The sequence below is a fragment of the Nycticebus coucang genome, chromosome 8, assembly GCF_027406575.1.
Source record: "Nycticebus coucang isolate mNycCou1 chromosome 8, mNycCou1.pri, whole genome shotgun sequence".
Lineage (NCBI taxonomy): Eukaryota > Metazoa > Chordata > Mammalia > Primates > Lorisidae > Nycticebus > Nycticebus coucang.
The window spans coordinates 37,313,877-37,336,253 of record NC_069787.1 but is presented as its reverse complement, the minus strand read 5'-3'; the positions used below and the strand labels follow the sequence as shown (position 1 = coordinate 37,336,253).

At 42.6% G+C, this 22,377-nt stretch overlaps 1 protein-coding gene and 1 pseudogene across 4 annotated transcripts in view; one reads left to right on the top strand and one right to left on the bottom strand.

Annotated features, from left to right (window-relative positions):
* Positions 1 to 22,377, top strand: part of PTPRG (protein tyrosine phosphatase receptor type G) — a 773,199-nt gene that overhangs the window by 504,432 nt on the left and 246,390 nt on the right. The gene's annotated exons all lie outside the window — the stretch shown is intronic.
* Positions 16,378 to 18,191, bottom strand: LOC128591250 (solute carrier family 35 member E4-like; annotated as a pseudogene).

Sequence of the window (22,377 nt, the reverse complement as noted above, 5' to 3'; positions counted from 1 at the left end):
CAGTTCTGAGATAAGACAAGAGCCCCACACAGGGGGCTCCAGGCAGGCAGGCCCCCGCAGCCTCTGAGTGAGTTAGCACCCCTCAATATGGGAACAGCAAACCCCTCAGATACATTTAAAGTTAGAATCCACACATTAAGGCTAAACACATGAATTCACGGTCATCAGGTAAAGCTGATATTTAAAAACCCTTAGCATCTGGCTCGGTGCCTATAGCTCGGCAGTTAGGGCGGCAGCCACATACACCGGAGCTGGTAGGTTTGAATCCAGCCCGGGCCTGCCAAACAACAATGACAACCACAAACAAAAAATAGCTGGGCGTTGTGGTGGGTGCCTGTAGTCCCAGTCACTTGGGAAGCTGAGGCATGAGAATCTCTTAAGACCAAAAGTTTGAGGTTGCTGTGAGCTGTGTGGCTACTGCACTCTACTGAGGGGGACATAGTGACACTCTGTCTACAAAAAAAACCTTAGCATCACCTGAAACAGTAGGATAGTGCTCTCAAACATAAAAGTCAGTCTGAAGGGCTGCAGCTTTTCTACCTTGAGAAATGGTCGGGGTAGGGTGGGAAGGTGTGAAGAATCTTCCAGGACTTTTCGGAGTAATTGTAACAATAATACATTAAAGTGTCAGTAGGTGAAATGATTAATTGAATAGTTTGCTTCACTTTTCTCATTTATTTGCTTTTGGTCCTGTCTTCATTATCTTCTATTTAAAAAATACAAGTAGTCCTGTTCAGCCCAGGCCGCAGCACTCTTTCTCTGCAGTCCCTTATTATTGCAAAGTGACATATGTGAAACCTTGCCACTGACTTTCATAGACTTATAATCCTACTCCTTCAATTGCTTTATTAATGCTTTGGCTTTCGATATAAAAGTTGGCACATTGAAAACCACAGAAAATTTCTGATTATGACAATGACATTTATCATTCCTTAATGGAGGAGCTGTAGCTTCTAGGTGGAAAGTTGGCGGGGATATCCTGTGTGAATTTCCTCATTTTAAATGCAGTTGCTGCTGAGAGTAGCTGTTCTCCCAGGTGATGGGTGACACTTAAGTCTCACACGGTTGTAGGCCAGTGGCCAGCAATTGTAGGAGTACTGGGAGTACTGTTAATTTTTAAGTGTAGGTTTTATGGGTGAAGAGTTGATATCACATTAAGTCAGTGATGGATTCAACATACTATCAAGTGCTTTCTATGTGCCAGACACTGCACTTGGAATGTATCGGTGAACAAAATAAAATTCTTGCCACTGGCTGTGGAGCTGAAGTTCTAGCCAAGAGACAGACATGCCCAGAAACATTATAAATAATTGTATATGTTAGAAGGTGAAAAGTATTTTGGGGAGAAAAACAGCAGCGGTTAAGGGATATCAGCTGGGCCAAGGATTTGTTGGGGGTTATGGCTTGCAGCTTTATAGTCTTCATTAAAAAGGGGACATTTAAGCAAAGCACTAACGGAGGTGAGTCTGGTTTGGAATATCTCAGAACTCCACAAGGAATTTTGGATGAAGTGAGAAAAAGGAAATCCTTACTAGAGAATAATAAATCCTGGGTTGTTGCAAACTGAAAATGCATTCTCTTTTTCTCCTCAACTTCTGAGCCTTCTTTCCTTTTTCTGAGCCCTGGCATTCTTTAGGAACAGTAGCCACCCTTCCTGCATCCACTCTCTCTGATGGGAATTGGGATCAGGAGAACTGGGAATGTCACGTCTGAGAGTGTTGCCTTCAGTTTCTCATAAAATCCATTGAAGACTTCAGGGTGCTGGCCACAGGCCCGCTTTGGTCTCACGTTTATGGGCGACCATGTGATTCACTGACTGGCTTCAGTTCTCAAGGTTCACTTATATATGCAACTTCTTGGGAAGGAAAAAGATAAAAATGTCCCTAGAGCGACTTTACTGAGATTTTGGTCTAAATGGAAACAGTGTAAATAAACAGCAAGAAAAGCAGTAGCCAAGGCAACGTGCTTTGGAACAAGGCAGAAGACAAATGCTGGGTAATTTGTACAGTCCTCTGATTAAATGGCTGTGAGCAAATCATTGGGCCTCCAGGGCACACTCCATTTCTCTTTGTTGTGGCTGTGGGATGACACACGCCTGTGCATAGCTCTGCACTCAGATAACTCAGGCATTGATTGCCGCCACTTCCCCACCTTCCCTGGGCTGCGCACATGGTGTTCCCTAATGCACAGAAGCCAGTAATAGTAATTACTCAGTGATAGTAATCTTTGGGTGCCTTATCTAATCTTACAATAAGCTTATCAGAGAAGTGCTCATTTTCTTCTCAGTTTACAGATGTGGAACCTGAGGCCAGGAGTGTTAAATGAGTGATGGCTAGCACATGCATCTAGTTAAGATATAGGTGAGGTGGGAATCCAGGCAGAAAGCCCCAGAGGTCATGTATGAATCCATTCCATCATGTACAGATAAGTCGTGGTTTTTGACATGATGCCAGATCAGAAAGTTGGTGAGATATATTGTCCTTCCTGATGGCCTGAATTACCATCTTCCGTCCTCTCTCTCTGCTCAGGTATTCTTTGCATTGTGGGAGGTGTAGCAGCATCCCTACCCCATCATGACAGCCCCCACTAAGGTGTGACAGTCAGAATGTCTGCAGGCATTTCCAATGTCTCCCAGGGCAAAATCACTCCTACTTGAGGACCTCTGCTCCATAGACTGACACTCTCACATGCCAACATCAAACTCTTCATCTCTAGTCAAATTTCTTTCCTTTTTTTTTTAAAGAGATTTTATTTATTTATTTATTTATTGCAGTTTTTGGCCAGGGCTGGGTTTGAACCCGCCACCTCTGGCATATGGGGCTGGCACCCTACTCCTTGAGCCACAGGAGCCACCCTCTAGTCAAATTTCTAATCCATCTAGGAACTGTTCAGCTTTGTTTGCTGAGTATACTTACCTCTTTTCTTTTCTTTTCGAGACAGAGCCTTACTGTGTTACCCTGGGTAGATTGCTGTGGTGTCATGGGTCACAGTAACCTCAAATTCTCGGGCTTGAGCAATCCTCTTGCCTCAGCTTCCCTAGTAGCTGGGACTACAGGCATTCACTACAACACCTATCAGAGATGGGATTCTCACTCTTGCTCAGGCTGGTCTCCAACTCCTGAACTCAAGCAGTCCACCTGCCTCAGGCTCCCAAACTGCTGACAGGACAGAATACCATAGACTAGGTGCCTTAAATAATAGAAACTTATTTCTCAGTTCTAGAAACTGGAAAGTCCAAGGCCAAAATGCAGACAAAGGTAAGTTTCATTCGGACGCTTCTCCTAAAGCTCTCTATTGTCTCTTATAAGAGCACTAGTCCCATTTTGAGGGCCCCACATCATGACCTCATCTAACCCTAATCACTTTCCAAAGGCCCCATCTTCAAATAGTATCACAATAGAGGTTAGGGCTTCAGCATCTGGATTTGGCAGGGTTGAGGGGCTGATGGGGAGGACAAACATTGGTCTGTAACCCTGAGCCTCGATAGGTTGGAGGATGTTCAGAAAGCACATCAAGTCAAGTAAAACAGAGTTTGCTTGTGTTCCAGCTCTACTGTTTGGACAAATTACTTAACTATTTTTAGTCTATTTCCTGACCTGCTAAATGTGGGTACAACTTTTTTCCTTAGGGGTTTGTTTTGGAAGTTAAATGAAATCATCTATCCCAAGATGTGTAATTTTTAACATGAAAGAGATTTTTATTTATTTTTTGTTCCAGACACGTACCCTAAGTGGGTGATGCAAACCCATTTTCCAAGGTAGAAAAATACACTAAAATAAAAATTTGTTTGTAGCCCTTGGTCTCTGCAAAGCGTGTGATTAGCTGTATTATTATTTATCCAGTGAATAGTGATATGAACAGTTACACTTTATTTCTTAGTGACCATAGTTGTCACACCCAAATCTGGCAGAGACACATATATGGAGAGGTATATACAGAAAGATAGCAAGAAAGATTTTTTTTTTTAAAGAAAGAAAGAAAGAGTAGAAGTGTTTATATGTATAACTTAAGTGAAAAAAAAAATTTTTTTTTAAGCTAGTAGGGATATTCTGGACAGTTCTTTACCATCTCTGGTAAAAAATTAAGTGTTTTCATGTAACAAGGGAAAGATCTCTTTTTCTCTAATAAAATTGTGGAAACAAGATGAGTAATAGCGACATGAAAGCACAGGATATTTTCCAAATTCTGCGGTTTGTGTTTGTCCCACATTTTCCTTCTCTCAAAGCCAACCAGGATCTAGTACACAAATTTGAACTTCAGGTCCCAATTTTGGGTAGATCTGAAGAGTCTATGCATAGAACTGTTACTTGCCATCCTGAGGAGTTACTTTCATAGATCCATTAAGGTGGCCCTGTATCACATTTGATTTAAGAATGTGCTCAGCATGGTTAGCCACACAGGGACACCTCCAGCTGGGGAGCCTTCAGCTTTATAAGGGTGTCTGTCTCCTGCCAGCGCAGCTGTAAACACTTGGTACCTTCGCTCTGAGTCAGTTACCGCGCTTGCTTCCTCCCACCCCAGCTTTGGAGCAGTGCTAATCATTAAGTATGTTTAATCAAAAAAAATCTTCTCAGCCTCCAAGTGACTCTCTGTGTTAAATATTTTAAAAACTTATTCTACTCAGTGAGACACTCTTGACATCAAATAGATTTAATAAGAAATTGCTGGTTTCTGATGGTTTTCAGTATTAAGTATTTTTTATAGGTAGTTACTTTCCCAGCCGACAACCAGCTCAAAGTCTTTAATATTTAGAAAGTTGTTTTTATAGCTGCCTGGTGCATCTGTGTATAAAATACAACACGAGGATTGCCTCTAAATTTTGAGAGGCTCCTCCTAATGAACATAAGGAGAAAGCATTTTCATTTTCTTTCTAAACGTTTATATTTCACATACCAAAGTAGAGTCCACGTTTCACAAATCACAGACAGTTTTCCCCCAAATTTCAATTTTAATGTCATGTAGGATGCCAAAGACAAAGAAATGTATCCATCATTTATCCATCATTGAGCATCCATGGGAATGTGCTGTAGGTGATAGTAAGACATTTAATGCTGTGCTCCACGGGTGCTCTCTGAGATGTTACAGTAAAGTTATTCTGTCTTTAGAGAGTTTCTTCGAAGTTGTACATGGTTCTCAAGGTAGAGTTTTGAAGTGGAACGTAGAGTTGTGAAGTATAGGAGCTTGTCAGAGCGTGGTCTGATGGGTTAGGTAGAGCTGGAAGACACTTTGATTTCTGATTTGAGAGAGCAACTCTGAGATAGATTAGCTCTGAAAGCCTGGGTATGACCTCTAGCTTTTAAGGCATTTCAGTAGTTTTCCCAACTTTGACTGAGTGACTGACTTATGCTAAGAAATGGGGTGGAGACAGGTGTGCAGGTCAGATCCAAGTGATGAACTTGAACAGATCAAGCTTCAAGTCCGGGCTCTGCCCACTTTTCTTAGTTGAGTCTGAGTTAAGACTCTCATTTTCGTAGTATCTTACTGTGTAAAATGTGGGTAGTAACACCTGATTCTTGTGGTCATTGGGGAATAAAGGAGCTGATGCATAAAGTTTTCTGCCTCCAGCACCCATAATATATTAGTATTTAATAAACATTTTCTGTTACCATATTATCTTTCTCGGTGATTAAATAGCAAAGTGCTTCAGAGAATGGTTGACTTGGAGACTTAGAAGCCTCTTCAGATACCAGATTTGATAATTCCAGAAGACAGAACACTGTTTCTTCCCTTGTAACATTTGAAAGATACCTGCTGTTTTTTCCATGGGTGAGCAGATTGTTGTGGAAAGGTTGAGATGATACCGTCTGAAATTAACGAAGGACTGAGTATGTCCTTGCATTTCTCCGTCTTTGTAACACGTGGAAATTCTACAAAACCTCTTCCTTTACCTCTAATTCTGAAAATTTAGGTTTCTCCCACTGTGCTTAGAAATGCCACATCTGGCATTCTGGGATATTATCCAGGATTAAAGTGATGACTCAAGGGAACTTCTCATTACTGCCTGCAAAATCTTCGACTAGACCTCATATGCCTAGAGACGATGGTTGTGATGATAATAGTTGTGATGGAGATGACGGCGACAGGGATGGTGATTTCAGTGGCCCTAGCAGTGGTTTGTGTGGCCGTGGTAGTGATTGTGGTGCCTAGCAGTGGTTTGTGTAGCTGTGGCCGTGGTAGTGGTTGTGGTGCCTAGCGGTGGTTTGTGTGGCTGTGGCCGTGGTAGTGGTTGTGGTGTCTAGCGGTGGTTTGTGTGGCTATGGCCGTGGTAGTGGTTGTGGTGCCTAGCGGTGGTTTGTGTGGCTGTGGCCGTGGTAGTGGTTGTGGTGCCTAGCGGTGGTTTGTGTGGCTGTGGCCGTGGTAGTGATTGTGGTGCCTAGCGGTGGTTTGTGTAGCTGTGGCTGTGGTAGTGGTTGTGGTGCCTAGCGGTGGTTTGTGTGGCTGTGGCCGTGGTAGTGGTTGTGGTGCTGGCGGTTCCTGACATCGACTGTGACTGTGCGGCTGGCACAGTGCTGAGTGCTTCCCTGCATTATCTCATTTCATCCTTATAGCCTCCTAACTCTGCATCACAATCATCCCTCTTTAGTAGACAGGTTTTAGTTTATCCAGAACTGAGATCAGAACCCGGACCTGCCTCAGCTGTTAACTGTTTTGAGTGTTGCTTCTCAGAGGGTCGTGGAAAACCTTGCGTGGCTGGCGCACCATTGTTTCTGGGGCTTGTAGGACTCAGGGCAAGCTCAGAGCTGCACCAGTAGGACCTGAAGCTTCTGCACTATTATGGAGTTAGAGATGTGAACAGTTTCCTTCCAGACTTGTCCTGGCCTCTTACAAAGCCATTCCCAGGGAATGGTGTGGAATAAACCTGGGCTTTGAAGGTGGGACCCCAGTGAACACGTACCTTCAGAACAAGTCCCAGGGTGGCCCAGCGTCCCATGTTTTAAAGATCTGCGATTTCTGTTATGTATCTCTGCTATGCTGAGCCTTTCTGATCTCCTGACAGTTGTCTCACGCTCTTTCTATATTATTGATATTTGAGCATGATGTTCCTTTGGCTGAAACTGTTACCCTCCTGCTCCCCGACCCTGCAGGACGATTTTTTATTATTAATTTTCCTTTGGGCCTCAGCTTAACTGCTTTATCCTAGAAGCCTTCAGATCTCCCTCACCTTCTACTCTGGATCTTCTGCTGCGTGTCCTTGTAGCACCTTCCTTCAGAGCCTCTTACCACTCTGTGCTGCGGGCGCTTGTTTCTTCTGTTGTCTTTGTCGCAAGACCTTGAACTTCCTGGAGAGGCCGACTCTTTTGGCCCTGTCCATCCGTGTGTGCTCAGCATTTAGCATGTACATTGGCACAAGATGTGTCAAGATGAATCGCCTGCTTAAATGAATTCATGTCATGCTTATCCCTCCGAAAAACATCAAGACCATAGGACAGGATTTAGGGTTGTGACCTTTGTCCTTTGACCCATATCTATAAAAGGATCAAATCCTTTACTTACATAGAATTAACCACATGTAGTAAAAATAAATTTCCAACTGGAAAATGCTCTTTATCTTCTTTTGTTGAGAGATGTGTGCTAAAGGTTACTGGGCTAGGATGGGGTAAGTTTGTCAGTTTGAAACTTTCATTTTAACAAAAGGCATTCAGAAAGGCAAAAGTCATTTTTCTATGCTGTTTAATTTGATCACATAAAAATGATCTCAATATATATAAAGAACCCCGATATGTTTTTCTATTAGGTTTCTTTATTCGTTTTATAGAATCAACTCTATAGATATATTTCTAGTATTTTGTTCTCCAGAATGCAATATTGTTTATCCTACTTTTTTCTCTCCAGCAATACACATCAAGACTTTTTAAATCAACATTCAATTATCACCAAAAGACTTTTCTGACTATTTCAGAATGATTTTAATATGGTTGTGTTTATTTTCTTAAAGAATTTTCATATCTGTCTTGGGATAATGCAATTAGAATTTTTCCCCTTATGCAATCACTATAGAGCTCTTTACATGAGAGAATAAAGGAAGACAACAAGAAGTAAAGTTGGTTGGTTTCAAAGGGGCAGACAAAATATTATCATCTGGTTTAAAAGGCCTTTTTTCGTGTTCTCACCTAATGTGAGGTTGTTTAGCACGCCCCCTGGGTGAAGACTCAACTACAACTTGAACTCTACCTTAGAAATAAAAACAATGTAACATACACATTTGTACCTTCATATTAATCTGCAATTAAAAAAATAAATACTAACATAAAAATAAGTAAATTAATGGTGGAAAAAAATAAATAATGTTAAAGAAAACAAGTGGGAAACAAAGGCCTTTCCTATCCCTCTATTAACTATTTGGCTTCAGGAATGTATATCATACATTGCATCTTGATTTAGGTATAGAAAAGCTGGCTTTTGGTATAGGTCAAATTTTTTCCTTAAGTTCTGCCAGTTTTTTGATTATTATCAAGATAGAATCTCCTGCATTCCAAAAAAGAAGCAGACCCAACCCCTATCCAAGAGGTAGTATAATCTAGTTAGTTAGAAAAACATATGTGAATGAAGAAACAAAGTTGTCGATAAAACAAAATTTAGAGATCTCCATCATACCATCATAGGCCATTAGAAAACATGGTAGCTAATCAAAATTGCACTGGCCCAGTGTAAACAGCTTAATGTGTACAATAAGCTACCTGGATGATTAAGGCAGAATTTTCAGTTTTCACAGCTAAGGCATTTGGAAGATAGTTTTGCTCCCAACGATCAGCAAAACTCAGTAGGTTACTTTAGGAGCACAGTCAACACCCTGAGCAGTCATGAGCATTCTGACTTCCCTCCTCCGTAAGTCTTTATAATCTTTCTTCTTTACCACCACATTTCAAATGCTTGTGGTTTGTAAAGGCAGGATTAGGAATCTGGCTATGAGCACAGATGCTCAACTTCGCCCTTTCCTAGCTGGGCAGTACTGAGGAAGTCACTCACCCTCTCTTGGTTTCTCCATCCTTTTTTTTTGGACAGAGTCTCACGTTCCCCTGGTAGAGTGCTGTGGTGTCATAGCTCACAAAAACAACCTCAAACTCTTGGGCTCAAGCAATTCTCTTGCCTCAGCCTCAGTTTCTCCATATTGAAAATTGCTCACGGCCAGGTCCAGTGGCTCATGCCTATAATCCCAGCACTCTGGGAGGCCGAGGTGGGTGGATTGTTTGAGCTTTTAGTTTTGAAACCAGCCTGAGCCAGAACGAGACCTTGTGTCTAAAAATAAAAATAGCCGGGCATTGTGGCGGGCGCCTGTAGTCCCAGCTACTAGGGAGGCTGAGGCAAGAGAATTGCTTGAGCCCAAGAGTTGGCGGTTGCTGTGAGCTGTGATGCCACAGCACTCTACCAAGGGTGACAAAGTGAGACTCTGTCTCAAACAAAACAAAACAAAAAAACAGTGATGCTCGCAAGTTATTCCAAGATTAAATGAGCTGTTGCTTTTAACATGGTTAATACACACAGTAACTATTTATGAAATCTCAGCTGTGACTATTAATAAAAGATGAAAATAATCAATAACATTGCGCAGCCATATTGTCATTATTATTAATATCCTTCTCATCTCAGATATGTCATTGCTCAGCCCAAATGGCAGCTTTTCCATTAAGCTTCCCTTTTAACCCATTGGAATTAATTACCCTTCTGTATTCTTATTTGTTTTTTTATGTATGTTTGTTATAGCCCTTAATACAAAATGGATTTTGTTATGTATGTCCTGGAAACTTGGGAGTGTTTCTTACCCATCCTTTTAATCAAGCTCAAACATAGTATTTATTTAAATTAAATAGCCTTGGCGATAGAGGACAGGATAAAAGGGTGTTACCTGGATGGGTGTTTTAATTTGCCTTCCTTGTAAGAATAGGAGGAGGTGGTGGTGTGGGGTGAAGACAGCCATTTCGTGAAACTGGCAGCACTTGTTCCAGAATGCTAGCTGGACTCTAAGCTTCAGCAGTTCTCAACCTACGGGTCGTGACCCCTTCATAACAATGAAAATACATGCTGCAGGGCGGCGCCTGTGGCTCAGTCGGTAAGGCGCCGGCCCCATATACCGAGGGTGGCGGGTTCAAACCCGGCCCCGGCCAAACTGCAACCAAAAAATAGCTGGGCGTTGTGGCGGGCGCCTGTAGTCCCAGCTACTCGGGAGGCTGAGGCAAGAGAATCGCTTAAGCCCAGGAGTTGGAGGTTGCTGTGAGCTGTGTGATGCCATGGCACTCTACCGAGGGCCATAAAGTGAGACTCTGTCTCTACAAAAAAAAAAAAGAAAATACATGCTGCATATTAGATATTTACATGATGATTCATAACAGTAGCAAAATTACAGTTATGAAGTAGCAATGAAAATAATTTTATGGTTGGAGGTCACCACAACATGAGGAACTGTCCTAAAGGGTCGCGGCATTAGGAAGGTTGAGAACCATTGGCTTAGGTGGAAGTTAGCTTAGATATCAGTGTTGCTTTTTAGAGGATGCATACTCTCTCAGGCCGAATATTCGTTCTCTAACTCAGGAAGAAGTTTCCCCAGATGGAAAGCCTTGAATTATTTATGCAGTGTTTATCTCTGAGTTTACTTCCCATCACAACCAATTAAGGCTATTTGGTTTCATTAAAAATAGAATTTTCTCATTTGGGAAAACATTTATCTGAAGGAAATTTAAATTTACCCACTTGGAGGCTACAAAGCTGGTGTCAAGTTAGCTGTACCGCCCTTAGCCAAGAAACAGAGAAGGAAACCAGTGCAGTTTTGTCTTCAGTGGTTTTTTTTTTTTATTTTAATTTTTCAACAGACATGAATTATGTAGAGTCAAGCTTCCTTGTGTCCAGCTTTTAGATTTAAATCTCTACAAATCAGAAGCATATACATGGCTTGTAGAAATGGATTGCATTGCCTAAGCTGCTGTTTGTATACCATGGCATGTGTGCCCTTCTTCATTAGTTCAGATCGATTAGTGTGTGTGTAGAATGGTAATTATCACCCAGCATTAGTCATTACCTTGAATGAAAAGCATTGGGTCTGCTCTTAACAAATCATGACTTACACCATATGGTTCTGAGTCCTTCCTCTCCCCAGATCTGATGGTATTCCACTGAAAACTACTCTCAAGCTTTAATCTTCTACAGTGCAAGCTTTGCATTAATTCATAGATGCCATTTTTGAAGTGAGACTGAGTTACGTTTGAATGGGGAAAAGTGAGGCAGAGTAGTGGGGCAAGACAAGACTGGGTGGTAGTTTAGGCAGATGTCTCGAGGGTAGTTCCCCAGCAGGGTCACTCATCAGCAGAAGGCAGTTGACCTGTCCAAGATGTGTCTTGCTTCCCATCCACCTGTGATATGATTCGCATAAAGCAGCATTCCCCTCTCTTAGTTGTTAGATGGGGGCTGTGACTGCCCAACTTGGGGATGCTCTATCACACCCTCTCCCCGCTCTGAATCTTCCCGTCTGTGGCCACTTGTAACCTGTTACGCAAGAGTGGAATTGGAGCAAGATTTAAATTGGATGGGTGTCAGTTGGTGTCCTCCAGAGGATAATAGCCTCATGTTCTCTCATCCTACCCATGTTGGACAGGACATGAAGGGATGGACCCTGCAGGATTTTGTCTGTCTTCCCTTCCATGGGACTGTCTGCCTTCCATGGACCTTTTCTGTCTTCAAGGAGGGTAACAGCAGGATATGAAAGAGGAATAACCAGTACCTTATACATATACTTCTTGAGCCAATGCCAAGCCCCACTAACCGATCACAGAATTCTTTCCCCTGAGTCTGATAGGGTTTCCCAATCTGTCTCAAAGCAGCCACCACCAATTAGCCAGCATCCGCATGCCAGGTAAAACCTATTTGCTACCTTTGGTTTAAGTCAGAGTCTTTCTTCCCTGCGTTTAGCCTGAGGGACGTTCTGTCACTTACCATTATGTGCCGATTTTTTAAAAAATCAAACTTTCAGAATTCATGTATCACCTAGAATTTAAACTAGTCACATTTTCCCATGTAGAAATCTTGATATGATTTCACTTAAAGCCAGAGTATTGAAAAAGCCTTTTGGGAAGCTGTCCTTAAGTTTAGCAGATATTTGTTATTTATCTGGATTGGTTGACTCTCCTTTATATAGAGAGAGATTTTTACACCTGCGATGTGCATGAAAAAGATACCAGCTCTTACTGGGCACTTATACTCAAGATGGTGTGGTGAGCTAATTATGAGCATTATGTCACTTATTCTCACAAATGTGCTAAGTAGGTAATATTTCCACTCCTTATTATGAATGATATAAGTGGGGCTTGGAGAGGGTAATTTACCTATGTGTGTAAGAACAGAACCACAAGTGGAATCCAGAATTAAAAGCCATATTTGCCAGGTTTACAAGCTTTAATTTTAAATTCAATGGGCTTTCTAGTTAAAACATTCTGTCTGACATAACCCCATTTACTCCCATATAATTGCCCTATGTCATATTTGAAAGTAGCTTCTAGAATGCAGGGATTATTTGGATTCTTGAGTTCACATGCCCAAATTCCTATTATTTAAATAGTATCCCTGAATTCCTTGCTCACAATTCCTGACTTGCATGAAGCTCAAGTTTTATGTAAGATTTTGCTATCCCATTCAGCTGTCACCTTATGTAATACGCATTTTCCCCTCTCAGTTAATGCTGGATGTCACTGCCAAGTCCCTGGGGGGTGGTGCCTGCCTCGGGATGGTAGGACCCCTTCGCTCTAGATATAAATCATTCCAGCCGAGGCCTTTGAGTTCGTAAATGCAATAAGCTCTTCTCTTCTTACACTCCCTCCCCCAGCCTTTTAAAAATGAACTTCAGGTTCAGATTTACACAATTGCAAAAAAGCCAGCACAGTTATTTAGCCCCAGTCTGTGTTAAAACAGTGGGATGCATAGCTGATTTCACTCGTATTTTCTAAAATGTGCATTAGTAACCTGACACTCCATTAATTACTATATTTCATATTGGGAAGCTAAACTTGCTTTTCTTAGAAGCCTGCTGAAAGTAAGACAATTACCTCTGCAAGCTACCTCTGAGTGTTTCATATTTAATATAGCATGTTAACATAATAATGCTTTTTTATGGATAAAAGAGGTTGCATTGTATACTGATGATAAAAAGCCTACTGTAAAAAAAAAAATAAGAAAACAAAGAGGCGATGAATGTTGCTCTTTGCTAGAGTTAGAGAAAATACACCACATGAAGCAGCGTCTACACAAGCCAAACAAAGCTAATCAGGTTTCTTTTTCTTTTTTTACTACTTGCCTTTGAGTCTATGGTGTGGGAGAAAAAAGAAAATGGTTTAGAGTATGTCCTTATTTCTTCCAAGGTTGTGACCTCTAAGTATAGGTGAGACAAAATGAATACAAATCTTTGGGCCAGGTGCCGTGACTCAGGCCTATAATTCCAACACTTTGGGAGGTCAAGGTGGGAGGATCACTTGAACCTGAGGGTTTGGGGTTACACTGAGCTATGATGACACTGTAGCACTGAGGTTGGGTGACAGAATGCGACCTTGTCTCAAAAAAGGAAATCAAGAAAGTAAATCCATCAGTGCAATGGAAAACCACAATAGCTGTTATTAGTAACAGCTTTACCTCTTGTAAAGTTGGGATGTAGAAAACACCATAGTGTTATCACTGGAAATAAAAACTTAAATGTTCTTACCACTTTTTTTTTTTTTTTTTAAGACAGAGCCTCACTGTCTTGTCCTGGGTAGAGTGCTATAGCATCATAGCTCACAGCAACCTGAAACTCTTGAGCTCAAGTGATCCTCCTTTTGTCTCAGCCTCCCAAGTAGCTGGGACTATAGGCACCTGCCACAATGCCTGGCTAGTTTTTCTATTTTTAATAGAGACGGGAGTCTTATTCTTGCTCAAGCTGGTCTTGAACTCCTAAGCTCATGCAATCCATCCGTGTCAGCCTCACAGAGTGCTGGGACTATAGATGTGAGCCTTACCACGTTTTTAATATATCACCCAGTTTCTCTCAGTGCCTGGGAACCCCTGTGAACACTTGTAGACTGAAACGGAAGTAAACTGTTGTTAGAAGACTACTGCTGTCTTCAGAACATATTCGTGGTTCTTTATTCTCCCCTAACATTATACAAGTCACCTGTGTTACATAACTGCTGTGTCGTCACATTTTATTTCATCTGTAAAGGTGAATGTGTTCTTTTTTCCCACCTGCAAGGAGCAAAGCCAGTGAGTATGTATAATTCAAAAATTGGTCCAGGGAAGGCACATAACTTTCATTCAATTAAAGGCACTAAGTAAAGGAAGTTTGAGATAAGCTTGAACAAGTGGCCTGCTGCCTATTTCTCTCTGGCCTTTTCAAAAAGGAACAATGTGTAACTCAATATTTTGTGAATGGAATGAGGAAATATAAAAAAGATGAAATGACTTTGACACAAATTTGAAGTTGATAACCTTGAAACAGGATGTGAAGGCAAAGCTTCTAAAAAATATTGTAAAAACAAACAACCCCCCTCCCCAAAGCCGGAGGGTGGGGGTGACCCCTCTCACCATATCTCTTTTGAATCCTTCAGCTGACTTGGTGCTCAAACTGTTTCCTATTCATTTCAGATCTGTACAACGTGAGCAGCCTGTCAGCTGTTTTAAGGTTGTACCACATATTATGCGTGGTACTTTTCACATTGAAAATGAGTTTTAGTTTGTAGGACTCTCCATTTTCTAATAAATTAATGAGGTGTTTAGCCATTTAGTATACTGAGTAGAGAAGGGTTTATTCAGAATTTTGAAAGTCTCAGTCTGGTAAAAAAATGTCTTACCCATTTGAAATATTTAAATAGCATTGTACATATAATGAAAGTTCGCTTTGAGTAGTCCCTGCTGTTTTACAGAATCAAATTTTGCATCTTTACTCAGTAACTTTCCAAATGACGTGTAGGGTTTTCATTGTCTGCTGCCCATTAAAGTCATTGGAGTGGAACCTCTGAGTAAGTCGCAGAAGATGCCAGGAGATCTAAACTTGCATAGATCTGGAATATGTGACTTGTTGATGGGAGAACTTCTGGAGAAACTTACATGTAGAATATTTATGAGTTCTGCAGTGCTCACCCTGCATGGTAGGTCAAAGGGAATTCAGAGCAGGGAAGGAAGATAGTACTCAGCTGTTCAGATGAATTCTGAGGGATGCTAAAATGGCCTTCATTGAAATTGAGTGGTGTTAGGATGTAACTTTCCTGAGGCTTTCTATAGACTTTCTCATACCCTGTTGTTTCTCCTAGACCTTGGAAACTTTGAAAAAGTCGTGTTCAATTGGGGAAATGATGGAAATAATTTGAATATGTGATTAAAATGACACTCAGGAGGTTTTTAAAACTAACAATTGGATTGGACAATTAAGCTTGATGAGCATTTTAGCAGATGTTAACAGATGTTATCAGAAAAGGAATAATATTTAAATAGAGAAATTCTTTAAACAGAAGCACAAAAAATTGTAAATCTATTATGTGAAACAAAATACAGGATACAGAGACTCTTGATTTGTGTACAGAATAACTGTACAATGGTGTTTTGGTTAATGATAGACCGTCTAGGGCGGCACCTGTGGCTCAGTCAGTAGGGCGCCGGCCCCATATACCGAGGGTGGCGGGTTCAACCTGGCCTCAGCCAAACTGCAACCAAAAAAATAGCTGGGCATTGTGGCGGGCGCCTGTAGTCCCAGCTACTCAGGAGGCTGAGGCAAGAGAATCGCTTGAGCCCAGGAGTTGGAGGTTGCTGTGAGTTGTGTGAGGCCACGGCACTCTACCGAGGGCCATAAAGTGAGACTCTGTCTCTACAAAAAAAAAATGATAGACCGTCTAGGGCTGTGGTCCCATAAGGTCATAATGCCTTTGACCATATTTACTGTACCTTTCCTGTTTAGGAATTTTTTTTTTTTTTTTGTACTAGACTGTTCATTGCAGCTCAATTTACAATCGCCAAAATGTGGAAACAGCCCAAATGCCCACCAACCCAGGAATGGATCAACAAGCTGTGGTATATGTATACCATGGAATACTATTCAGCCTTTAAAAAATATGGAGACTTTACATCCTTCGTATTAACCTGGATGGACGTGGAAGACATTATTCTTAGTAAAGCATCACAAGAATGGAGAAGCATGAATCCTATGTACTCAATTTTGATATGAGGACAATTAATGACAATTAAGGTTATGGGGGGGAAAGCAGAAAGAGGGACGGAGGGAGGGGGGTGGGGCTTTGGTGTGTGTCACACTCTATGGGGGCAAGACATGATTGCAAGAGGGACCCTACCCAACAATTGCAATCAGTGTAACCTGGTTCATTGTACCCTCAATGAATCCCCAACAATAAAAAATAAAAAAAATACCCAGCACACTGTAGCTTCTGGTACACACCACTATACCCAGAGTTAGCTGAGCCTCTTGCCTTCCAAATCCCAGCCCACCTGGCCCTCCTGTCCTCTCCTACATTTTCCCTCTGCAACCTGACTCTACACATCACTTGGACAATAGGGAGTCTGACTGGTTCAAATCTTGCCTTTTTCTGGCCATCTCTCTATCAAACGGGGACAAAATACTACTACCTTAATCAGGGGCAGGAAGGGGATCTGAGAGATAAAGGGCTTGACAAAACATGGGGCACAGATCACTGGCAACTGCTATTAAATACTCCAGAGCCTTAGCTTGGGCCCTGGAACTCACTGAGCTGTTGCCTTCTCTGAGCCTCAGTTTCTGCCACCTCCAAAGTCATGAGCCTTGGTTTCCTCATCAGTAAAATGGGATAACACCCACACCCCACACAGGGCCATCCAGGCACACACCTGCCTGTACCCCACCTCCTCAGACAGTGACCCAGGCACTCACTCTGCTGAACAGACTTGAGGCCTTGGAGGCAGGTGGCTACCAGCAGGAAACCACAGCCCGTGGGAGGCACCCGGAACTCTCCAGCCAGGCTGCAGGCAGCCCCAGCAGAGGGGTCCCATGGCAGCCAACTGAAGCGGGTGGTGACGATAGCCCAGCAGCAGTGCCGACAGGGCCATTGTGAACAGTGGTGTGGTGGTGGTGACCCGCTGAGCTAGGTCCAGAGGCACGGCACTCAGTCCCGCGTTGCCACAGGCCATTGAGGTGCCAAAGGTGAGGCTGAGCAGCAGTGACGGCAGGGTGCCACCTAGCATGGAGCCCTGTGCCCCCGGGTGGCATGCCAGTGCTGCTGCCAGCATGTGCAGTGCTGAGAGCAGCAGGGGCTGTCTGAAGCTGTGCACAGTGAAGATCCACTTGTTGAGGCTTGACATGCTGGCTCCTGCCAACAGCCACACCAGTGCTCCCATGGCCACCCGGGCTCGGCCAGGTTGCCCAGGGGCCTGGGGGCTGCCAGGAGGCCACTCCGAGGGCCTCGCCACCTGAGCACCACCAGCTAATGCTGCTGCTTCACCTGAGGTCATCCTGGCATCATGGTGCTCCAGTGGGGGGTGGCACATCCGCACCAGCGGGACTAGGGCAGAAAGTGGGCAGCCCAGTGACCAGCTCTGGGCTGCTAGCGAGCTCGGCTGTGGGCAAGGCCTGATCCGGGTTCCTCTGACCCTGTCCCCAGTCTCAGGTGAAAGCACTGTTTACTTGTGCCAGGCCTGTGCCCGGTGAGGTCTGGGAGCTGAGATGACCGTGCTCGAGACAGAGCCAAGGTCGTGGCTACCTCTACAATGCTCAAGCCCGGCACTTCTACCCTGTGCCAGGAGGTCTCCACTCTCCTCCGCACCTAGTGCCCAAGCGATGCTCTTAGATGGACTCCTCACTTCTTTTTTCTCTTCGGTCCTCAGGCCGTTAGGGTGGGTATCCAGACAGCAGGAACTCCTGCGTGCTCACGCCGTGACCAGGCCTGGGAGGGGCGGTCAGGATTCCCTCCCCGGCGATACCCGAAAGGTTGCAGCTCTTTCCTCCAGTCCCAGGCAGTGAGGGAGACGTGCTCCGGCCTGTGCTAGGTGGTGAGCTCTGCTCTGCTCCAGCAAGGCCGACGCTTTAGCTTTGGCTCCCTGAGGCTCTGACTGCTAACTGTGGCTCCGGCTCCGGCAGCGGCTCCCGCCAGGCTCCAATCCAGGCCAGGACCGGCCCGGCGGGCGCGGCCCCGCCTACCCTGCCGCCGCGGCCGCCGCCTGCGTCCTAACCGGAAAGTTGGGCTGAGCCCGGGTTCCCGGCCTGGCCCCCCTGTTTAGGAATGTTTTAGGTGCACAGACACTGGCCAGCATGTTAACAATTACCTGCAGTATTCTGTCCAGTCACAGGCTGTGCAGATTTGTAGTGTAAGAGTCGTCAGCTCTAGCGTTTAACCTACGTGGTAATAGGCTGTACCATCTAGGTTCGTGTAAGTACATCCTATGATGCTCCTACGAGGAATCACCTATCAATATTTCTCAGAATGCATCCCCATTCTTACTCATTACATGACTGTGTAGATTTGAAAGGGGCTTGAGTGATGGCCTTTTTCTTTAGATAAAGGAATTGGGAGACAGGCAGGGGAAGTAGCTTGCGCAGTTTTGTTAGTTTGTATTGCAATTTACTTGAAGACAAATGTGAGAATTTAGTGGCTCCCATAACTGAAAAGTCCAAGGGTAGGATTGGTTTCTGATCTTAGGTGTTAATTATCAGGTCTGTTTCTATGTTATTCAAAGGATGTCAACTTGGTTGTCAGAGGTGGATGTCAAGTTAACAGATGTTTTTTACCAAGCACGTAAGCCATTTAGGGACATCACTGAGGTGTAACTCCAGTTTTCCTGGCTTTGCCTCATCAGGATGCTTTCTGCTGGGACCATTAATTTACCAAATACTTACTGAGTGTCATCCATGAGCAAGATACAGAAAGTAGCCAGAGTCCCACTGTCAAAATGATTTCGCCTTGGATTGGAAAGGCACTGGGTACTAATTCCAAAGCCAGCTGCTGTGAGAATTGTTTGGCACAGCTGCCCTGGACCTACTGGATCAGAATTTCTGGCATGAGAACCCTGAAATCTGCTTTTACAACAAGCCTCCTGGTGACTTTGTTGCATAGCCAGCCCAGCTTAAGGAAATACTGTACAAGAAAGGAGTGCTCTGAACATGAATAAATGTCTCATAAAAGCCGTTTGCAGATTATTTCCATCATACCTGCAAACCCAGTTGGAGTTTCTCAAGACACCTGATTTGGAATGATCATGTTAAATTCTTCAGATGCCAGGGCCCCACTGTAGAACTGTTCATATTTCTTTCTTTTTTTTTTTTTTAGCCAGGGCCAGGTTTGAACCTGCCACCTCAGGTATATGGGGCTGACGCCCTACTCCTTTGAGCCACAGATGTCGCTGACCTGTTCACATTTCTAATCTTACGTTTAGGAGTCTTTATTTCCTTTTAGCCACTCCAGTGAATTCTGATATATGACAAAATTAAGTAGGACAGACAACGTTGAATCATTGGGCCTCAGAGGAACATGTTTGTTCGAATGCTAATTTTATATTTCATCAATTAAAAGAAAGCCTTATTACTATTTGAAATATACATTGCAGCTGGCACCCTTGCATGGTGTGTGTGTCAGGTATTTACATGTCTTATTTGGCAGGGATCCAGTGGAGGAATGGGAACCAAAGTACATAAGCATTCAGCTGCTTTAAGTGTATTGCAATCAATTGCATTTTATATATGCCTATTGTAAGCGAATCTGTTTATTAATATTACGTTTGTAACTAAACCACCACTCTCCAAATAGAGAAATGGCTTAATCACCATGTTGTCAGTCATCTCCTGAGTTAAATAATGATGAGGATCCAATCAGATCTGACATGAAGCTGGGCATGAAAATTAATTATCAAGATAATTTGATAAATATTTTTATGTTTCTTTGTCATTAACCATCAGCTTATAATGATTAGCACAATTTTTTAAAAATAATATTTTTTACTTTTACCACCGTTTTTTGTTTCTACTTTTGTATATGGTTTATGATAAACATATTGCATCAGTATAGTAATACAGGTATATGGTTTGTCAGTAAGTAAAAATACTGGGAACCCATGCATACAAAAGACATTATCCAAGTTAGGGTGTACATAATCTAAAAAGTGTAGAGACCACCATTCTGTCAAAAAAGAAAAAGCGATCCTTGGAGCTCTTGTGCCCATATTCTGGTTAGCCTTCCATTTCCTTGTTACTTGACTTTAAAAAGATAAAAGACAAGAAAATATAAACTGCCTTTTAGTGTGAGACTTGAGCCATAAGAAAAATTCCTGCTACACATGTTGATCATTGCCTTCTTTCTGTTTCAGATTCATTTGCAAATTGCTTTGTTGATAGAGAAAGGGGAGATACTTAGAGCAGCCTGGAAGTTAAGCTCACACCACACATTAAGTTTTAAACTATTCTCTAGACCACTAAGTCTCTTGAACCCTTTTGCCTTTTTTGTTTCAATACTGTTTGACAAAAGGAATGTGTCACTGTGCTCTCCTCTAGCTTTGAATTCTTTTTTCCTAAGGGTACATCAAACTCTTGACAGATATTTTGAGTGTCATTTTTCATGGTTTAATATAGACTGTATTCATATTTATAAATGTAATTGCTCTCCAAAGGAAATCAGTAATTTGTAAGCGATTATCTGTATTTTCAACTTCATTGCCTCGCTCTTAATATATTTGGAACTTCTCTAGCTGGTGCTTGATATTCTGAAGGCATGAATTTGTTTGCTGTAGAAAAGATAGGCACGGCATCTGCTTCACACCTGTGGTGTTGGGGATGAAAAGTGTGCAGTAAGTTATACTCAAGGACCTTTGCGTGATCTTCAGGCAGTGGTGTCTGTTCTGAGATTTCTTCTCATCTAAATGTAAACTAAAAGGCAGGCTCCCTCTCCACACCAGTGATTTTAAAGGGTCCCAAGGTTCAGACTGGTGGTCAGATCATTTGACTTCCTAGCTCTGCCAACAGCTGTTCAGACAGTGCTAAATATTTTATATTTTTTATTAAGGTATAACCTACATTTCATAACCTGGTCAAATAGTAAGTAAATACTGCTTGATGAATTTTATGTGTGTGTACCCATGTAAGCACTGTCCAACTCATTATCTGGAACATGCTTTCGCCCTAGAAGCTCCTGGCGCTCCTACCCAGTCAGTACCCCTACCCGAAAGCTACCATCATGTTGACTCCAGGCCTCTTCTGTCCTGTTTTTGCCTGTTCATGACCAGGTGTGGTTATTACTGTTCTTATAGTTCTTACTGTGCTTAAAATATCACTCTTGGGATAGGATAGTCCTAACATTTCTGTCTCTCTGATTGAAGGAAAAGGCCTGTCTGCCTCCAGAATCTGCTGGTAGGCCTTCCGTATTCAGGGAGTCCATTATTAGCTGCTCTTTTGAATAATGGTTTCATCCTTCCATGTGGTCTTTTTCAGTTGGTTTTTAGTGTGTATGCCACCAGTTTGGAAAAGCTTGTTAGGCTTTTGGTGGCCGCAAACCCATTTATTTATATAAGGAGCATTTGATCTGATTAGCTTGCTGTTTTTCTCACAGTGAGTAGGGCTCCAGGGAGAGAGACGTAGACAAATTTGATGAAAAGAATTAATCAGAAGTCATTGTTCTTCTGGGTGTCAGCCTGACTTCACCCGGTTGCCAGGGAAGACTCTAAGGAAGAAGAGGCAAGGTTGACAGAGGGTGAAACAGTTTCCCTAATCATGGGTCCCTTGGGGATATTTGAATCCTTCCAAGTATGTGGAAATGGAAGCAATAATGGAATCCCAGTGGTATTTGTACCTTTTTTTAATCACATCTTGCACTCTTAAAAGAAGTACTATTCCTTCCTTTATCAAGTGTGTGGTAATATGTGTCAGGGCATTCAGACTGTATGGAGCTTACACAGGAGAGACATGTATGTTACCTAGTAAGTTTATAGATGAGTTATAAAGACTGAATCATGGGCTATATTGGGAACAAAAATAGTCTTGCTTTGGGGTTCCTTAGGGAAACAGGTCAGGAAAGTGATTTCTCACTGGCCAAGACTTGATGTAGCAGGTAGTGCCTAATTTGAATCTGGAAAGATGATGAGTAGGAGTTTTCCAGGTAGAATTTTATCTCAAGCCTCCCTGTTTCTGGTTGTTCTGAATTGATACCCTCTCATCATAAATAGCTATTGTGGTTAATATTGTAATTAAGGTCCAATTATGTTTCAAGTGTGAGCAGAATTGAGTCCACGATTTCACTGCATTGCAAAATTTAAAGCACTAATTAATATAGGACTATTATTATAGCATTATGCTCATTACAAGATGATATTATACTTTCCTGTGTTTTGGATTAGAATTTCAAGATGTATTGGGAAAATAAAAAGGGAAGAGTGCCCACAGAGGTGGAGCTAGTGTGGCTCAAATGA